We start from the raw sequence: 6,000 nt of genomic DNA on the forward strand, positions 1-6,000 counted from the left end.
GTCATAACTCCGTGACCTGACCTGACCCGGTCAATTTTCTTGCACCACACGATAGCCAATGCTTGCCCCAACATGCATGGGAAGTTTCATCATGATCCATCAAACAATGTGGGTATCACCGGCAGAAAACCTAGGGATTCGGCGCACACGTTTGGTAACTGGGGCATTCCACGATAGATCGTACCACTTTTTTTCCAATTTGACACCCTCATCTCTCGGAATTTGACGAGAATTGGTCTCAGGGGTAATCAGGGGCCCTGAATCCACCTGTAACAATTTCAGGCTTATCAGATAAGCATTTTTTGAGTTATGGTGTATAACATTTTTTGGATCTTGCTTTGCAGCGCTAAGTTTGGCGGGCTGTAACTCTAAGACGGATTATTCAAATGCCAAATGTTATATAACGTTGAACATGCAATTAAACAGAGATTAATATGTATTTTTGAAATTTCGAAAAATACGCTTTTCTGGTATATGACATATCGAGTTTTCTTTCATTTGTATTTTTTGGACTTTGGGACCAAATTTTTTTGAATTTTTATTTCTTTAAAAAAATATTTGGCTCATTGTTAAGAAGCATGCAAAAAATTAGGAAGGTGTTCTTTTTATAAATGTATTTATTTTACGTCACGATAACGGTTTCGAATAGTGATTTTGGAAGGGGAGCTTACAAATGGCGTGCTAAAGCTGCCTAGTGACATCACGGGTTACTGAAATTTCAATTGAAGTCTGAGTCATCTGAAAAAAGTGAAAAGAGGGTTTATCCAACCCTCTTTCCTATAAACGTGAGGGTGAAAAAGGCTGTTTGGTTCTGACATTGTTTTGGACGCCAATGACCACAGCTGTCCGAAATGAACGTTACAGGACGCATATACATGGTGTCCTCCAGAGGTCTCACAACTTGTATATCTGGGAATTTTTTAAGGTAACATGAGGTCAGGTCGGTCACGTGACATCACTACATTATAAGTCAATGGGGAAATATAAAAACTGTTATTTTGGCGCCGAGAATGATCTAAAACTATCTCACGTACATGGTATCGTGATTTCATGCACTCCTTGCAAAATCCAATGCTTCACTTTTGCATTGTGAACCTTGCGTGACGTCATTTATGACGTCACTAGGGTCGCACGAGTTTTTCGTCAATAACTCCCGATCAAATGGAGCTAGAGAGTCGGGAAAGCCACCAATGGACTCGGGAAGACCTTCCGAATCGAATGATATGCCATATGATACCCTTTGCCCAGCTTCGTGACCTGAGGGATTCTGACCTGACCTTGACCCGAGGTCAACTTCTTAAGTTGACCTCACCCTAGCAAAAAGTATACCATTCGATGCACCTGAGCTAGGCGAACACAATGATGCCAAAATCGTGGCTCTGCGGCCATTTTTTGCGAAGTTATTTACTAAAAACCGAACCCGTAACTTCAGTCACTTGACCTGACCTCAGACACTACCGGTTAAACTGAGACCTTAAAATCGGGTACCAATCGCTGCGACTTGTAACTGCACACACGCAGGTTGTTCCGCGAGGCTCTAGCTCCATTAGAAGCGAAACGGCGTGCTGGCCGCTGGGGTCGTATCAACCCCTCCGAAACCCATTTTGTTTGCGGGAAAATGAGGAACTTATAGAAAGAACACCTTTCTAATTTTTTGCATGTCGATTTGCAATGACATGAAGTTTATTTTGAAGAATTAAAAATGTGAAAAATTTTGGTCCAAAAAGTCATTAGAGGCAAATGAAAAAAGATTAAGGTTTTTGCTCAATAATGAAAACTTTTCCTTGGAATTTTTAAATAATAATATTAATTTTTGATTCATAGCAAGCTTAATGTTGTTTACTTTTTGTTGGTTGCTTAATCCGTTCTTGAGTTATAGGCCATCAAACTCACCGTTACAAACCGAGGTTAAAAAAATGTAATGCAATATAACTCAAAACGTTTTGATCTGAGAAGTCTGATATTTTGCCAGGCGTCTTTGGGGCATATGATTACCCCTAGGACCGATTTTCATTAAAATCTGAGAGATGAGGGTGACGGGCCTAGTACGATCTATCGTGGAATGCCCCAACTGTCGGCTGGAGGCTGTACCTCTTATGACGTCATAACTCCGTGACCTGACATGACCCGATCAATTTTTTTCGGCAAAAGATGCGCAAAGGTTGCGTTGCCCCAGAGGGTATTGAAAATTTCAGCCCGCTACGACAAGCCGTTTAGCGTGCACTTCGAAAAAACCTCAGGGGGGGGGTGATACAACCCCCCCCCCCCCTAGGCGTTCTAGGGTTAAAGGTGGCCCTTTTCCTTTAACGCTACGATCTTTTGTCGTACGGTCTTTTACAACATACGATTTTTTCTTACAATCATTTTCCTACAATCTTTTTCATACGATTCATTGCTTTACGATCTTTTGCTTACGATCTTAGTTCGTACGATCTTTTGCGACATACGATATCTATCTTACGATCATTTTCCTACGATCGTTTTCATACGATCCTTTGCTTTACGATCCTTTGCTTAGTGCTTACGATCTTTAGTCGTACGATTTTTTGCGACATACGATCTTCATCTTACGATCATTTTCCTACGATCTTTTTCATACGATCAATTGCTTAACGATCTTTTGCTTACGATCTTTTTGTCGTACGATCTTTTACAACATACGATCTTTATCTTACGATCATTTTCCTACGATCTTCACTTTTAACTATCTTTACAACATACGATCTTTTACAACATACGATCTTTATCTTACGATCATTTTCCTACGATCTTTTTCCATACGATCTTTTGTCTTACGACCTTTTGTCACGTAATCCAATACACTGCCCTCTCTATAAGCGTAGGTGGCAGCACAAGTCGCTTATAGATGACGCTAAAAGCTCCGTTTCTCCCGTTTCTCCCTACATATGGCCGCCCATTTGGCAGCACTGAGCGCTCATGCTCCAGCGCCCCTGCAGGCCTTTTCGGTAAACACCACGGTCATAGAATACTAAGGTAACACGGAGCCGAAGCTTCAAGCCAGGGGACACGGGAGGCATGCCGTCAGCTGTCCTTTTTTAAACAATCGGTTTCTTTGACTTAATTTCTAATGTTTTTCTGATGTTTTGCATCAATGAGGTACATCAAAAATTAAGTTTTATTTTTTATGAGGTCGAAAATATTTTGTTGTCCAAAATATCCCCGTTTAAAGAAAATAGACAAGGGGAGAGTTTACCCAGGACCCTATGGAGAGAGTTTACCCAGGGCCCTATGGGAGAGAGTTAACACGTGCTTCTATGGGGCGAATTCGATGCAACAAATGGCGCAGTAGCGACATTACTTTTGTTCGATGTCTCTCGAGCGCTGTTCGGCAGCCGGCTATTTTGTGTGCAGGGTATGACGTATTTCGCGAGCCGACGTTACAGGCGGTGACGTCGGCTCGCGCGCGAGCCGAGCGCCAACGACAAACTAACGGGAACCCTCGGACACCCTCGGGGCATAAACCGCGGAGTAGCATATTGAGCGAGTCTTATAAGGAAAATTCATATATTTTTGTTTCTCAAATGATAATCAGGATGTCTCTTACCTTTTTACATATCATTTAGGCTTACCTAACACTTCAGTTGCCAAATATCTGCAATTTATTCAAGCGAAGGTGTTTTCAGTAAATATCAATGGTATGGACCGAAATCAATTTGAATAAAAACTCCAACCAACAGAAATAAAAATAACATAATTTATTCAAACCATTTCCTCCAAATAAACAACATAAAAACTCACTTTTACACACATCATTCATAATAAAGCATACTTACACGCCGCTTTTGACAATTGCGGCGTCGAGTGGCGCGCTGCTAGCGCTCTTTTTCGATCGCAGAGACCCTGCACGCGCGCGAGCACACTACGTCACGTCCGGGGGCACAGGTATATGGGCCCTGTTTCACCGGTGATAGCAGCAAGCTACTATCAAATTGCGCGAGCTGACGTAATGTGATGACGTCATACTGCTGACGTAAGGGGCAATTCTGGCGCACGATTGCCGCAATATTGTTTTACGTCATCAACTAAATGTTCGAAGTTAACGTCCAAATTTTCCTTAAACCCAACTTATTTTAAATACATTATGTTAAAAAATATATATTAAAAATAAATATACTATCATGACTGCGTAAACTCTTACTTTTAGAGGCTCATACGTCACTGAATGCCGCGGCCAAGGTCGCGGCAATCGTGCGCCAGAACTGCCCATCACGTCAACAGTATGGCGTCATGACATGACGTCAGCTCGCGAAACGTGATAGCAGCGTGCTGCTATCACCGGTGAAACAGGAGCATGAAAAATCGCAGTGACGTAACACTTTTCTCGCTTCTCATTGGTCAATAGCCCGTTGCCGGGGTAACGTGCACGTATGTGAGCGCGGGCAAGAGTACTAGCCGGCCGCCGATCAGGGCTTCGGACGACAAAGATCCTACGCCGTTTGGCCAATCATATTCCATAATCGCAGCCGAGCCCCCGTTGACCTAGAACGGGATTGGCCGGACGACGTACAATCTTCGTCGTCCGAAAGACATCGAACGAGGGGTACATCGACTGAATTTACATTGCGATTCAATAACCGCAGGTTGTTTGAAAAGACAAACACTATTCGTTAGAATTGTGTTTTTCTATTGAAAAACAACCGGAGCGGTCCTTCTCCGGGCTATGTTTGCAAAGTTGGCCTGAGATTGGGGCAACTTGATAGGGGCCTAGACGAATCGCTCAATCTTCGTAAAAAGTTCAGGGTATGGGCTCCCGGAGGCGATCTACCTGATGGCACCGGTCGCTACTCGCTTAAAACCTCGTGGCACGTGGCACGTGCGATTCCATTTTGCCCATGTTAAGTCAACGGGGTTTTGGACACTTTTTGCGCGATCGCCAATGGCGGGAAAACGAGCCAAGGAAGAGGTGGTTTTCTTCCCAGCATTTTATGGCAAACAGGTTTGGGTACACGCTAGTGTGCGCCGTATACCCCTCAGAACTTCGTAACGTGTCTTTGCACGAGGTCAAAGTTGAATTTTTTTCGCTCCCCATGTTAAGTCAATGGGCGTTTTTGCAGAGACTTTTTCATTCGCTCATTGTACAAAATTATATGATACGATTTTGTTTAAACTTTCAGGACTTGTTGAGAAAAGACCATAGAACATGTTGTTATGCTTCTTTAAGCTGTGCAAATTCGTTTGTTCTTTTTAGGCTCGTTTAAAAATGAAAAATTTTAACATGGAAAGTGAATGGGAGCGTCTTTGCTGCTTAATAACTTGTTACAGTTGAGATATATTTAAGTGAAAAGTTGATAGGTTATACAACTTTTGATGCTCTTTCCAATGATATATACAACTTTATTGCACGTGGTGCCGTTTTTGAGAAATATAGTAAAAAAGCACGACATTACCGAGATTTGAGCTCAGACCTATATCGTTACGGTGTCAGGCGGACACGAGGACAGGTGGCGCCGCCGCCGCCCGCATAGCGGCGGGAATGTGAACTAACCTGTTTACTGATCTATGGTATGGTACCATCGGGGGACCGGCCGCCGTCGGCACCATTTCGGGACTTTGCATCGCAATAAAAGGCTTATTTACAATTGAAAATGGACTAGCGAGAGTCGTTATGGAATCAGAATTTGATGCTCTACAAAACTAGGCTATTTTCATTGTGATGGCATCACAGACTACACCGCTAAACCCAATAAAGCATATTTATGTCGCGTCATCGATGATTACATATAATGTTTCTTTGATATATATGTAGTCGGGTCTTTCAGCTGCGTCCCTCCCCTCCCTCGCCGCGCCGGCGGGTCGGCCATCCGCGGCTTGCCGCCCGCCGGCTGCTGGCCGGTCAGCTGGCCGGTCAGCTGGTCGCCCGCGGCTGTCGGTGCAGTGCGGGATGCCTACTTGCGGGGGGCCGTCGTGGCGGCGGCCCGGGTGGACTGGGCGAGCAGTGAGTTGGGGAGCGCTGCGCTGTCGGTGCTCTAGTTTGTATTG

The sequence above is a fragment of the Amphibalanus amphitrite genome, unplaced genomic scaffold (genome assembly GCF_019059575.1).
Source record: "Amphibalanus amphitrite isolate SeventyFive unplaced genomic scaffold, NRLGWU_Aamphi_draft 000155F_arrow, whole genome shotgun sequence".
In the NCBI taxonomy this organism is placed as follows: Eukaryota; Metazoa; Arthropoda; class Thecostraca; order Balanomorpha; family Balanidae; genus Amphibalanus; species Amphibalanus amphitrite.